Source organism: Adiantum capillus-veneris, chromosome 9 (assembly GCF_014529385.1).
Source record: "Adiantum capillus-veneris isolate H3 chromosome 9, ASM1452938v2, whole genome shotgun sequence".
NCBI classification, from domain to species: Eukaryota; Viridiplantae; Streptophyta; class Polypodiopsida; order Polypodiales; family Pteridaceae; genus Adiantum; species Adiantum capillus-veneris.
Window position 1 is genome coordinate 118,089,038 of NC_140939.1, and position 14,135 is coordinate 118,103,172.

Sequence of the window (14,135 nt, forward strand, 5' to 3'; positions counted from 1 at the left end):
CTCTCTCTCTCTCAGCAAGATCCCCCCCTTGGTGGCGTTTTTCCTCCAAGCCAGATTCCTCAGCACCTAGCGGTTTTCATCACAAGTCTCTTCGCCATAGACCACCAATCTGCTTGCGTTTTCAGCAAGATCCTCATCGCCCTAGACCCCCAGCATCTAGAGTTTTTCAGCATCGCCACAGCACCTAGAATTCAGCAATTAAAAACCAGCCCAATCAGCGTTTTTTGGGAGGACTGTAAAGGCTGCAGATCAGCGTTTTTAAAGGCTGCAAATCAGCGTTTTATGAGTAGCAAGACAGCGTTTTTTATGCTACAAAGGGGCTACGTTTTGCATCAGCAGATTTCAACCCATTGGCGGTTTTGGACAGCAGTAAAGTGCATCAATTTTCAGCCTTAGAGTCGGTCTCGTCATCCCCGTCGTCGACATCGACATAGCCTAGACTTGCATCAGTCTCATGCATCCACTTTGTACCAGTTTGTGCAATCAATAGTAGACCACTCTCGCCATCGAGAGTGGGGCGTTCGGAGAATGGTTTTACAACGTCTCTGGTAACGTATTCTCTTCTCTCTGTATCTCTCAGTCTCATACACTTTCTCGCACAGTGTCCATTCACTTTGTTTGTGTTCATTGCACTCTCTCATTAAGAACAGAAGGCTCTCCCTTCCATAAGAACAAAAGAAACCTTGAGCACACTTCGGAGCACTCATCTTGAGCAAAGCTCAAACATTCACTCCGTTGCACCTTACAGAAAGGCAGCCTTGGAGCATGAGCATGAGCAAGCGCGCTTGGCGGCCGAAGAAAGAAAGGCAGCTATGGAGCTTGAGCGTGAGCAAGAACGCGAAGCTCAACACGTGACGGCCGTAGAAAGGCGAGCTGTCACGAGGACGTGGCAACTGTTAACTATGTCACGAGGACGTGGCAACTGCTAACTTTAGTTGTTGGTTTCGTTCCAATGATTTTTGTTTTATTTTTGAGACCCTCTTTTTGAAGTTTCAAATGGTCCGACATTGTATGGCCAATGTGAACGGTAGTTTCACCAGCAGACGAGAAGTTTGTTGGCACTGGAATTCGTGTAGTAAGAGGATGTCTAGACTCAGTTTAAGATCGTGTAGGTCCCCGAGTCGCACTTAGCAAGTTGGTGGATACTAGGAAGTGAACTCAATAAAGGTATAAATCCAAGGTGGGATCACCAAAAGAAAATACCCGACAATTGGGCCACATTGCATTTTTGGATGCGGTCCCAATGGGGATAGATGGTCAGAAGACCAGTGGGAGGCCAACAGAAGCATCTACTGAAAATTAGGGAACTGCTATTTAAGGCCATTCTGTTCGAGTCATTACCTCCGGAATGACAAGGGGGAACATTTTAGAACTCTGCTGCGAAGTCAGCTGGGCAACCAGGCGGGAGATTTTTAGGCGACGACCCCAAAACGGGAAAATGCTTGTAATCGTGCCAAGTGGCACAAAATGGTGCACTTTCCTCTTGCAGAAAAATGGGCGCAGATTTTTATAGCTAGGAGGCTCATTTGCAGTCTTCTAAGTAAGAGCTATGGAGTGCATGCTTTCCGCTCTATGTACAGTGTGGTGCTAGGAGTGATGACCTACACACTACACACTGCTCTCTCTCTCCCCTACGTGCAGTTATGTGACACACCACAAGAGGGCTCTCCATTTGACTGATGTACATCTGTGAGGTTTCATGCTTTTGTGCCAAGGCAAGAGCCTCCCTAAGCAGGAACAGAAGTAGCTAATTGCTACTCCAAAGCAGGCACCGGTGAGGGTCATAACCTCACCAAACACGTGTTTTCAGCGCTGTATACGCTTTGTTTTTGCACTGTTTTGCAGCCGCAATGACGCCAGAAGCATTGGGAACCGTGCCCCACTGTTAGACGACAGTAGGGGGCTGTTTAGGTCTGAAAACAAATGAAAAAGCAGTAAATACAGCGTGCTGAATTTACTGTTTTTGGGCAGGAATCAAAGGGTTTATGCCAATAGAAGCGAGTTGCAATAGGGGAATTGGATTCGGGCAAGTTTTGGGGCTGTTATGCTACCGAAATTTTGCCAGAACAGGTGGTATCTATCGGTATATAGTTAAAAGATTCCCAAGACTCTTCTTTGTAATTTACCCTCCTAAAGAATAAAGAAATACCGAAAGGGGCGCCAATTTTGGGGCCTACATGTTGTCAGTGTACGCTTGGAGCATTCTAGCTTCCAAGCCGTGGTGTGTGCTTAAGTGGATTCCCAAGACTCTTCTTTGTAATTTACCCTCCTAAAGAATAAAGAAATACCGAAAGGGGAGCCAATTTTGGGGCCTACATGTTGTCAGTGTACGCTTGGAGCATTCTAGCTTCCAAGCCGTGGTGTGTGCTTAAGTGCTAATTCACGTCGCAGGTTTCCTTTCTAAAGTGCTCTCTCTCTCTCTCTCTCTCTCTCTCTCTCTCTCTCTCTCTCTCTCTCTCTCTCTGTGTGTGTGTGTGTGTGTGTGTGTGTGTGTGTGTGTGTGTGTGTGTGTATAAAGTAAAGTAAAGAATTCCGGACGAAAGCCAAAGCCTACCGCCCCACGGGCCGGTTTCAAGGTTCCGTTGCTTGGACATCAATCACTTTTTCCTCAAGAAGTGAGCCTCAGTTGTTTTGGGTAAAGACACAGAGTACAGGAACGTGGGATTACACTATGGCCGAAAAAGGGAAGGGCATTATGGAAGAGGGTTCCTCTTCGAAGGACAGACAGGAAACCGCTATGGTGTTCCGAGATTGGCGAGAGCTCACGGCCATGTCTGTCTGTACCTCCTGTTGCAGTGAATGTCCCTCCAGTAGTACAGGGCTTTATGACTGGGCAACTTCAGGATGATGCATTCAGGACTCAGTTAGTTGCCGCGGTGAATGTGTTTTCGTAGCTGGTGCAGAACCCAAGGTTTATGGAGTTCTTGCAAGCGCCACTAGTGCCACAGCAAAATAGGCAACCTACACCATGAACAGAGCTTGTTGAGGCTCAAGCCCAAGTACTTCATGCACCTCAGCAGAATAGGGAACACTCGCATGTTGCGAAGTCAGGGGCTCCAAAACACGTTCCTCCCGTCCTTGAACAGGTGGTTAGGACGCCTATTCCACGGGCTATGCCAGTTCAACCCGCCACCTTTCAGAGCCCGCATGCTATCTTGAATGGACAGGGAACTGGTTACCAGCCAAAGCACCCAGTTTTTCCACCACCCACGGTACATCCTAGGTATTTCGGGGGGTGGATCTCTGTTCCAAAGTATGGCTGGTTATGCGCCTGGAAGTCGGCCGTACATGCCAGGAACAGTGGTTTGGGGCATGCAAGGCATCATGCCAAACCCCATGTATGGTAGCATCAGAATGCAGCAAGGTTTTCAGAGCAACCAGGGCCAGTTTGGGGTGCCACAGGCTCATTTCGGCATGGCTGGTTTTTCTGGACAGCAGCCAGATATGGCACCTCTGATGCAAAATGTTAATGGCCAAGAAGTGCCGATGATTCCTACTACAGTGTCCATGTGGCAGACCATTCCTTATGACAATTTGGGGGCATTGGAAAAGCCGAACACCTCTGATGCAAAATGTTAATGGCCAAGACGTGCCGATGATTCCTACTACAGTGTCCATGTGGCAGACCATTCCTTATGACAATTTGGGGGCATTGGAAAAGCCGAAAGCTTATAAAGAAGGTGGTGCAACTGTAAAGTTTAGCACTTTTAGCGGCTTTGAGGATAAGGCAAAGGCTCTCACTTTCCTCCAGTAATTTGATACAGCTTATGCAGGAGGGAATTTTACAGAGGCCTCTAAGGTCAGGAAAGCTGTCACTTTCTTAAAGGACAATGTGCTTACATGGTGTACGACATTGTTAATGCAAGGACAGGCCCCCGCCACTTGGGTCTACTCCAAGCAAATGTTTGCATCTGCTTGGATGTCAAATGAATTTGAAGGCGACGTAATGACAGATTGGCATCAGCTTACTTTGGCTACATGCAAGAGCTTGCTGGAGTACAATCGGAGGTTTTGTAAAGCGTTACTCTCAATGACATTTGTGCCATTGATAGAGCAGATAGAGAAGTACTGTTGTGGGCTACCTAAAGGGCTTCGAGACTACAGTACCAAGAACAGAGTAACTACCCTCACCTAGCTCATGGAAGTTGCTAACACTGGTCTTGCCTCGTTGAAAGGAGAGGACAGTGGGTTTCCGAGCAACGAGAAAGGAGGGCAGCAGAAGAAAATTCAGCGAAGAAGCCCTTTGTGAAAACGGCTACTGAAGCGTCACAGGGGTCAAAAAAAGCCACCAAAGATAAGGATTCAGCCGGGACTTCTGGAGCGCAAGCAAAGAAACAGAAAAGGAAGCCTTTTGTGCATAAGTCGCTCCAGGAAAAGAACGTTTCAATGGCTGAAAACAAATGCTTTATATGCGAGCAGCATGGTCACTTTGCTACAAATTGTCTCCAAAGGAAAGACTAGCTGATTCAGATAATAAAGAGGACCAGAAAGGAAAGAAGCCTAAACCCACGGCAGGTTTGGTGCCAGATATGGTGGGTGACAAGCCTAGTACACATGCCAATGAGTTATGCAAAGCATGGGGTAAAGTTAGAGATCAGACGGCACTCATCTTCTTTGATCCACGTGCCAAAGCAAACGTTATCTCACCAAAGGTACCTATGAAGCTGGGCATCATAACTAAAGAGATGGGGTACACAGCAGAGGCAGGGTTGGTATGTCCTGGTGTCACGAGGACGTGGCAATTGCTAACTTGAGTTGTTGGTTTCTTTCCGATGATTTTTGTTTAATTTTTGGGACCCTCTTTTTGAAGTTGCAAATGATAGGACATTGGGTGGTCAGTGTAAAATGGCCAACGGCCAAGCGTTTCACCCGCAATCGGAAAGGGCAAGTCACCACCAGTTGGTCGGGCTAATCGGCACTGGAATCCGAGCAGTAAAAGGGTGTCTAGGCTCAATTCCAAGTCATTTAGGCCACTTATAAGTTGTGGGTACTAGGGGTAACTCAAAAGAGGCAAATTTGACACATTGCGGCTCAAGGCTGATTCTGATAAGGCCCTCCGGGACAGCTTGTCTGGCCCACCATTTAACGGGTGTAACCTCCGGGCGACTTACAACCCGCCCGGGCTCCACACCTTGTTACCCACCTCAGTGCTGAGCTTTTGGCGCTCTGTATCACTAAGGGAGGCGGGCCCACCTTTCTTAGTCTTACTAACTTCGTTTAGGACAGCAAGCATTTGACGGACAACGTTGATAGCGGCCTGGTCCATAATATACTTAAAGACGCCGAGTAACCCAAAGAGATGGACCATTGACTGAAAGAAAGAAACCATATTAGAGATCCCTCCATTAATTGATTGAACAAGACGACCAAGTTAGGGTTGGGGACGATGAACCCACGTGATAGTTGGTGGCGATCGGCGTGGTCTAGGGCTGTTTTGGATGAGGTACGAATAGAAGAGAAAGACAATAGCGAGTAAAGAAGGTGGCGTCCCGTCTGGTACTTTTAAGCCCATACAAAAGGTAAATATAAGGTTGTTACAGAGGGGGGGAGGTCGATAGTGTCGAGAGTGTCGATAGTTTCAATAGCCTTGAGCATTTCAAGAGCCTTGGGGGGTGAGTCAGGCTTTGCGTTCTAATGGGATTTCGAGCCCTAGAAAGCGCAAGCTGGTTTGTCTGAGCAAAGCGTCCAGCGAATGGAGGGCAGAAAGACAGCTGGAACGTCGAGTAAGGTAGACCAACCCGTCGTTTTCTAGGCTTACGGGGATCTTTGGCGAGATTCTTCCAAGGGAGAAACAATATGCATAAGAAGAACGACTTCATGGGAGGCGAGTATACGAGAGGTAAGCAACCCGTTGTGGTATAGGCTGCGTAGTTTCCTTGGTAGGGACTCCTCCTCTAGCCTTCCGTAGTACGGCTTTGTCTGGGAGGGAAGATAGACTAGGCTCCTTGAACCCACCATATTGTGGAAAAGGGCAAGTTCTTGTAGTATGGGGTGCCCCAATACCTTTCTTTGAAATCCAATGAGGTCGGTAGACGGGGACGTCTGGTGTGCCTCCTTAATGCTCGATGAGATGGCACCCGTCTGACTAGTCAAGCTGGCCCCATTTAGGCCGGAGTAGAGTATTCGTTTCACGAGGGGCTTGGGGCACTCGTCTCCCCACTTGTCCATAACAAAGGACCAAAAGGACCCTGACTGGTACACCTCCCACGTGTTAGGTGCCTTAAGGAGCCGGCGCCAGCGCTCCTCTACTGACTTAAGATGTGGAGCCGGGTTGTAAGTCGCCCGGAGGTTGCACCCGTTGAATGGTGGACCAAACAAGCTGTCCAGGAGGGCCTTATCAGAATCTTTAAATGGGCCTCCGTTCCGGCTGTCCACATCTTCTTAAGTCAGTAGAGGAGCGCCTGCGCCGGCTCCTTAAGCGGGCCAGGACGGTTGATGCAAGGCTCCCCTTTCTCAACGGAGTCCTCGTCCCTCCCGAGTCAGGGCCGCTGTTACACCCGCCCAGTCCCTTGTGGGTCTGCACAAGCTATGCAGGTATTGAGCTGGATATGTGCACACCAATGACCCCCATCCAAGCTTCCTCCTTACCCTGATGGATGGAGACGTCCTAAAGCTAAACTTGTTGAGAGCCTTCTTGAGGCTAGTCTTTACATTAGATACCCGAGAGCAGTTCAGTCTCTTTCTATGGGGGCCCGGGGCCACGGGAAAGTCGACCCTAACGGCGCTCTTGGAGTACATACTAGGGGAGAGGTGCGAGAGCCTGGACGTGAGCCGGATAGCCAATCGATTTGAGCTGACACTTGTTGAAGGAAAGAACTTGCTTCTCTTCCCAGATGTTACTCGACAACCGAGTAATGCGGTTGCCAGCATATTAAAAAGGTTGCTCTCCAACGAGAGGGTAACAGTGGAGACTAAAGGGAGGCCCGCTATGTCGGTTAAGGCCGGCGCCCACTCTCTATTTACGGCCAACTGAAGGTGGCCCGACGTTGACCGATCTAGCAGGGGGAGGAGACGCTTCCTCTTTATACAGACACCCAGAACGGTGACACGCTGCAATCCCTTTCTTATTGAAAGGCTCAAGGGGGACGCCGGCGGGCTAGTTAACTAGGCTTTGGGAATGCCACCCGACAAGACCCGGATAGGTCATAGTGTGGAAGCCCTTAACGAGTTAACCGGAGGCGGGGCGGACTGCTAAGGGCTTATCGAGTGGGTGACAGAAAAAGTGAGGTATGACCCAGGGGCTGAAATACCACTAGGAGCAAAGAAGGTGCCAATTCCCGGGTCTCTCTACGAGGATTATATCCTCTATGTGGATGCGAATGGGATAGAACCGATCCCATTTAACCAATTTGGGGATGCGCTAGAGGACATTATAAGGTCACAATGATATCACGACGTTGTTATTAGGAGGAGATCTATAGGGAGAGTAGTGCACACTGCAAGGGCTAAGGTTTGGTCATGGGGAACCCATAAGGAAGAACAAAATAACGGGTTCGATGCGGTACCTGATGAAAAATGATCCTTGGCCTGGGTTTATGGAGGACAAGGAAGGATGGGAACGAGGAGGCTGCGAAACAGTCGACCACGTTGAAGGCGTGGATGATGTCGAGAGTGTCAGTAGTGTCGATAGTGCCGATCTTTTACCCAGCAAGGAATACGTAGAGGGAAAGGAGGATGAGCCCAAGACGGGAGGTTGCCTTCTATCCAACCCAGGAGAGCCAACCCTGGAGGAAGGACCGGCCGTGGAAGCGAAGGAGGGCGACCCTCTGCCTCATCTAACCCCCCCGAAGTGGAGAAGACCCTTGAATTCTTAGGACAGTATCCGGAGCTTAGGGAGGCCTATAGCAAAATGGAGGTATGGACGGAGGACCAGATGGTTCAGTGGGCAGTGTCTCGCATTAAGGTAAGGGAAGGTCTAAAGGAACAGGTGGGGGGGCTCTATCTGCACGCAAAGAAGACCCCCGCGCAAACTGGTTCCGGGCTGCCACCCTTATTGCCTAGTACTACCTTGGCCGGCCTGCCTTATTCTCTATCGGGCCAGTTGGGCTCTGGGTTATCGAGGTTGGCTGCCACCCCCTCTCGCTGCGAAGAGCTCATTAATCTTCTCAATGAGGAGAGCAAGGCTATCACCAGCACATGTTACCTACTCTTTCGCCTATTTAGCCCCGAAAACAACCCCTATTTTAACCGTAGATGCCCCGTGCAACACCTCTTTGCCACCTCATATGCAGAGCTTCCCAGTTACTCGCAACATGTGCCAAAGAATGGCTTTGGTGGAGCCACCCTAGCCAACCTAAGACGCAACATTAAGAGGGTCATTCAGCGGGTAATTGACCAGCTAGTTTTCCCCAGTGAACTTACCCTGGAGGAAATTGACATGGTGGCGTGCCACACTTGCATCTATGAGGGCCTCATGGGCCAGACTAAGGCACCTAACACGTGGGAGGCGTACCAGTCCGGGTCCTTCTGGTCCTTTGTTATGGACAAGTGGGGAGACGAGTGCCCCAAGCCCCTCGTGAAAAGAATACTCTACTCCGGCCTAAATGGGGCCAGCTTGACTAGTCAAACAGGTGCCATCTCATCGAGCATTAAGGAGGCACACCAGACGTCCCCGTCTACCGACCTCATTGGATTTCAAAGAACGGTATTGGGGCATCCCAATACTACAAGAACTTGCCCTTTTCCACAATATGGTGGGTTCAAGGAGCCTAGTCTATCTTCCCTCCCAGACAAAGCCGTACTAGGGAAGGGCAGAGGAGGAGTCTCTACCAGGGAAACCACGCAGCCTATACTACAACGGGTTGCTTACCTCTCGTATACTCGCCTCCCATGAAGTCGTTCTTCTTATGCATATTGTTTCTCACTTGGAAGAATCTCGCCTGGGGATCCTTGTAAGCCTAGAAAACGACGGGTTGGTCTACCTTACTCGACGTTCCAGCTGTCTTTCTGCCCTCCATTCGCTGGCCGCTTTGCTCAAACAAACCAGCTTGCGCTTTCTAGGGCTCGAAATCCCATTAGAACGCAAAGCCTAACTCAACCCCCAAGGCTCTTGAAATGCTTAAGGCTATTGAAACTATTGACACTCTCGACACTATCGACCTCCCCCCCTCTCTAACAACCTTATATTTACCTTTTGTATGGGCTTAAAAGTACCAGACGGGACGCCACCTTCTTTACTCGCTGTTGTCTTTCTCTTCTATTCGTACCTCATCCAGAACAGCCCTAGACCACGCTGAGCGCCACCAACTATCACTTAATGGAGGGATCTCTAATATGGTTTCTTTCTTTCAGTCAATGGTCCAGCTCTTTGGGTTACTCGGCGTCTTAAGTATATTATGGACCAGGTGGCTATCAACGCTGTCCATCAAATGCTTGCTGTCCTAAACGAAGTTAGTAAGACTAAGAAAGGTGGGCCCGCCTCCCTTAGTGATACACAGCGCCAGAAGCTCATCACTGAGGTGGGTAACAAGGTGTGGAGACGGGTTGTAAGTCGCCCGGAGGTTGCACCCGTTGAATGGTGGGCCAGACAAGCTGTCCCAGAGGGCCTTATCAGAATCTTTAAATGGGCCTCTAATCCGGTTGTCGTGTCCTATAAATGGGCTTCGGGTGAAAATAAGGTCGAGGCGTCTGCCACTCGGGAAAGGACCCGCCAGCTCGCTGTTCAGGGTAAGTGGAGCTTCCTTCTTCCCGCATGCCTTGCTGTCATATCCGCGCATCTATTTGTCCGTGAGGTTGAGTTCGTTAAAAGTCGCTAGTGACAACGACTATTATTCCGACGCGCCTAACCACTCAGGGCGTATCGTGAAACGAATCATGTTTGGTGGGGGTAAACTGAGCTTTTCCATACCTTATAACCCCTTAATTCTCATTGTTGCTCAGTTTCTCATAGGTGTTACGGTCTTCCAATCGGTCAGCTTCCTCATCCTCCTCTTATCTTATCAACCTTTTGATAAACCTGTGGGGCCCTCACCCTAATTTCTATAGCATCCTCTTGACTTATGTTACTCTTTGATATATACTAACAGTGTACACTTATGGTCTATATCTATACACATACCCTACTCCTGTTGGGGAGGGTCCAGTCGGGGGAAAAGGGGAGTGTGGGCTTATACCAACCCCTTTTCCAAGTGTCCTCCTGGCGGAGGCCCCGACGCCTTCATACTCAGAGCCTATCTTGTCCTCCCTCCCCTTTTGTATTGTAACCATATAAAGGGGGTGGTAAAAGACAAAAGGTCGCTTATGAATGATAACATCGCTCTCAAATGGGCACCTACATTGCCCAACGAGGACGCTCTGAGGAGGCAATCCTTGAGGTATATAGCAATGCACTCCTGGATGCATCAGCATCTTGTTGAAATGGCCTTCGCCCAGCTTGCATTAAAGACAATGTACGCAGCCTATAGCCAGTGGTGTGACCTTACCGGCACGCCCAAGGTCTTCAATAGGGCTCTTACATACCGACCTATTTCAAAATGGCCCACCGTTTCTAGAAAGCGAACGGCTAAAGGTATCATCTATCTAAACCTTACCCTGCGTAGCTGGGCAGATGCAGCGCCCTCCCCTGACGAAGGTAGCTAGCGGGTGTCGTCTAGCCCCCAATAGCTGCCTCTATCTATAACCGGCCCGTACAACGTAGAGGGCGGTACTATTTCAATTACCTGTTAACTTTACACAGAGCACTGAGAAGGGAAGAGAACACAGTTGCGTCCAGCGACTAGAATGTCACTGCGCACACGAGACCGACACCCTGTAGGCCCCAAAGACTGGCGCCCCTTTCGGTATTTCTTTATTCAAATTAAGGTAGACGATCCGACCACTTAGCACAAGCTTTCACAAAGCTGTCCAAACCTGGCGAGGGCTGAAAACGCAGGTTTTCGACCAGATTTCGACAACATAACGGCACAAAAACCCCTGTAGGTCAAAAACACCTGTCTAGGACGGATTCCCTCGATATCTGGAAGCTTTCTGGTGAGCTGTCACAGAAATTCAGCGGGCTGTAATTCTCTGTTTCGGATCGTTTTTAGCGGAGCGAGCACGCCTACGCGTGTCCCAAGGCCTCCCGCACACAATAAGACAGTTCCCCTGTGAATTGGACGAGTTTTCACGCGAGAAAACTCTCCAAACTCGCAATCTTTCGTGATGGAACTGTGCGTACCTGTGGGGGATTAGCAATTAGCTAATCCGGTTCCTGTTCAGAAGGCTCTTGCCTTGGCAAACGCGCATAAACCCCCAGAACTGTACATAGGTCAAATGAGAAGCCCACTAGTGGGGCATAACATACTGTACGTAGGGGAGAAAGAGAGCAGTATGTAGCGTGCGGGGCATCACTCCCGTCACCATACTGTGCATAGAGGGCAAGGTAAGCATTCCATAGCTTCTGTACCTGCTACAATCCACCTGAGGCTAAGAATGGCGCCCCCTTTGTTGATATGCAGCTCGTTTTTGCCTCCCAGAGTGGCAGAATCGCTCACAGGCTGACACGTCGCCCAGTTTCCGAGTTTGGGCTTTCCCTGCTAAAAATATCTCAACTGGTGCGTCAGTTGACTTGGCAGCAGAGCAATAAAATGTTCCCCTTGTCATTCCAAAGCTAATGATGCGAACACATTTTCCGGTCAAAAATAGCAGTTCCCTAAATTTTAGGAGATGCTTCCATGGCGTCCCTATCGGTCTCCTAACCATCATTGAAGACTACCATTTGACCAACATCTACAATGTGGGTTAATTTACTAGCCCCTTTCAACTTATAAAGTTGCAGTGACTTGACGAGTGGCCCAAATTCCAGTTTGGCGCACACGAGCTTCCATACTCATCAGAATTCAGTGCTAACTGGCCCGGGCAGTCCCTGTCTGACCGACCTAGATCCCCGATGTGAGAAACCCATTTGGCTGCAGCCGTTTCACACTGGCCATGCAATGTCCACTTGCATCTTTTCAAGGGTTTTGGGACAAACAAGTAAAAATAAAATAAATATATCTAATACTTATTTACGGAAGGCAACAGGAAAAATACACCTCTTGGTGACACACCCCACCCTTGAAATACTGCAAGCGACCTCGCTTGCATGCCAATAATACATGCAGATATCTCCTGATATCACATATATTCTATGATGGGAATCCAAGATATACATGCTTCCGGAAATGTAGCGTTGGACGATTAAACAATCCCACCAACCTGGCTACGACACATATATCAAGCATAGAAGTCTTCTAGTGTACTCTTGAGCACAAACTTCTCTAGCTAAATTCTGTATGGAAAGAGTTGATACAATTTCTTAACTACTCGCTTGAGCATCATGAACCATGCTCTTGCCTTGCTCCAAAAAGGCTGCATCAAGTCACTGTGGGTTCCATTTGAAAGGCTTCAAGATACAATTGCAATAGCTGAGGTGAATCAAGCAATTCAGACTCTTCCATCCATTTGGCATCTAATGATCGATAGTTCTTGAACTTCACCAAATAGCGTCTTGCAACCTTTCCTCTAACCTTTCTTTCTTTATGTGCCAATATCTGTTCAGGAACAAGGATTTCATCCAATTCTTCCACTTCGGGTTGTTCCTCATCAAGCATATTCTCTGGCACATCACCAACAAAGGGCCTTAGAAGGCTGACATGAAAAGCATTATGTATTTTCCAGCCTTCTGGTAGCTTTAACCTGTAAGCTACATCGCTGATCTTTTCTGAAATCTGAAAAGGACCATAATATCGCATACTGAGCTTAGGAAACAAGCGTTCCTTGCCTTTCCTTTTCCTTAACCTAGCCGTTTCAAAGCGCAAAAGTACCCAATCACCAAGTGAAAATACAAGTTCAGGAAGGTGACGATCAGCAGCTTTCTTTTGCTTAGCCTGAGTCTTCTCAAGAGCAATCTTTATCTTCCTGTATGTTTCATCCATATCTTGCACATACTTGTCTGCCTCAAATATCTTGTCCTTAGTCTGCAAAATGGGTGGGACTTTCTTTCCTCCTTCCACTATCTCAAATGGTGCCTTACCTGTTGATGTATGCACAGTGTCATTGTAAGCATATTCAACCAATGGGAGATGGTGTTCCCAAGTTGCCTTGTGCTCTGAGACATAACATTTGAGTAGGTCCAAGACAGTAGAATTTGCCTCTTCTGACTGTCCATCAGTTTGCGGATGAAACGAAGAAGAGAACTTGAGCGTAGTGCCCATGTTCTCAAACAATGCCTTCCAGAAAAGACTCGTCATACGTGGATCCCTGTCACTGACAATTGACTGAGACATCCCATGATATTTAAAGATATTGCTCATGAATATCTTGACCATGTGTTCTGGCTTTATCTTGTTCCTAACAGGAATGAAATGGGCCTGCTTACTGAACCTACAAATGATAGTCCAAATCTCATCATTTCCTGTTTGCGTCCTTGGAAGATCAAAGATAAAGTCCATTGCTATACTTTCCCATGGCCTATCAGGGATCGGCAATGGCTACAACAATCCCGGTTGCTTTTGTCTATCAAATTTGACTTTTTGGCATACTAAGCATGATCTTACAAAAATGTCAACATCTTGACGCAAAGCTGGCCAATAGAAGAATGCCTCAACCCCTTTCACTGTCGCATCAATTCCACGATGCCCAGCATAAGGTGGAGCATGACTTTCCATCAAAATCTTTGGCCGTAATTGTTTAGTAACGCATAACTTTCCATGCATCATGAGAAAGTCATTCTTAAGCATATAGTGCTCATGATGTTGCCCATCAACAAGCTGGTCATAGATCCTTGCAAAATCTGAATCTTCAGCATATTGTGTCTTCATTTCGTCTAGTTCACAATGGTACGGAATTGACACTGCTGAAATTTGGGGCTTTCGTGACAACGCATCAGCCACCACGTTCTTTTTCCCTTGCACATGCACAATTTGAAAATGGAACATTGACAAGATGTTTGCCCATCGCATGTGCTTCTCAGACAACTTCGTCTGTGTAAGAAAATATCGCAAGGTTTGATGATCCGTTTGGACAACAAAATCAGCCCCTAGCAAATAGTGTTTCCAACTAGTGAGAGCATGAATTACTGCCAGCAATTCTTTCTCATAGACTTGCAAGTTCCTTTCAGTCTTCAAAAGAATTCTGCTCTCATATGCGACTACTCGGCCATTCTGCATTAAAACTGC

At 48.1% G+C, this 14,135-nt stretch overlaps 1 protein-coding gene and 1 pseudogene across 3 annotated transcripts in view; one reads left to right on the forward strand and one right to left on the reverse strand.

The window, feature by feature from the left end:
- Positions 1–14,135, reverse strand: part of LOC147451064 (stromal cell-derived factor 2-like protein) — a 101,245-nt gene that overhangs the window by 56,344 nt on the left and 30,766 nt on the right. The gene's annotated exons all lie outside the window — the stretch shown is intronic.
- On the forward strand, positions 6,351–9,755 carry LOC147451065 (uncharacterized; annotated as a pseudogene).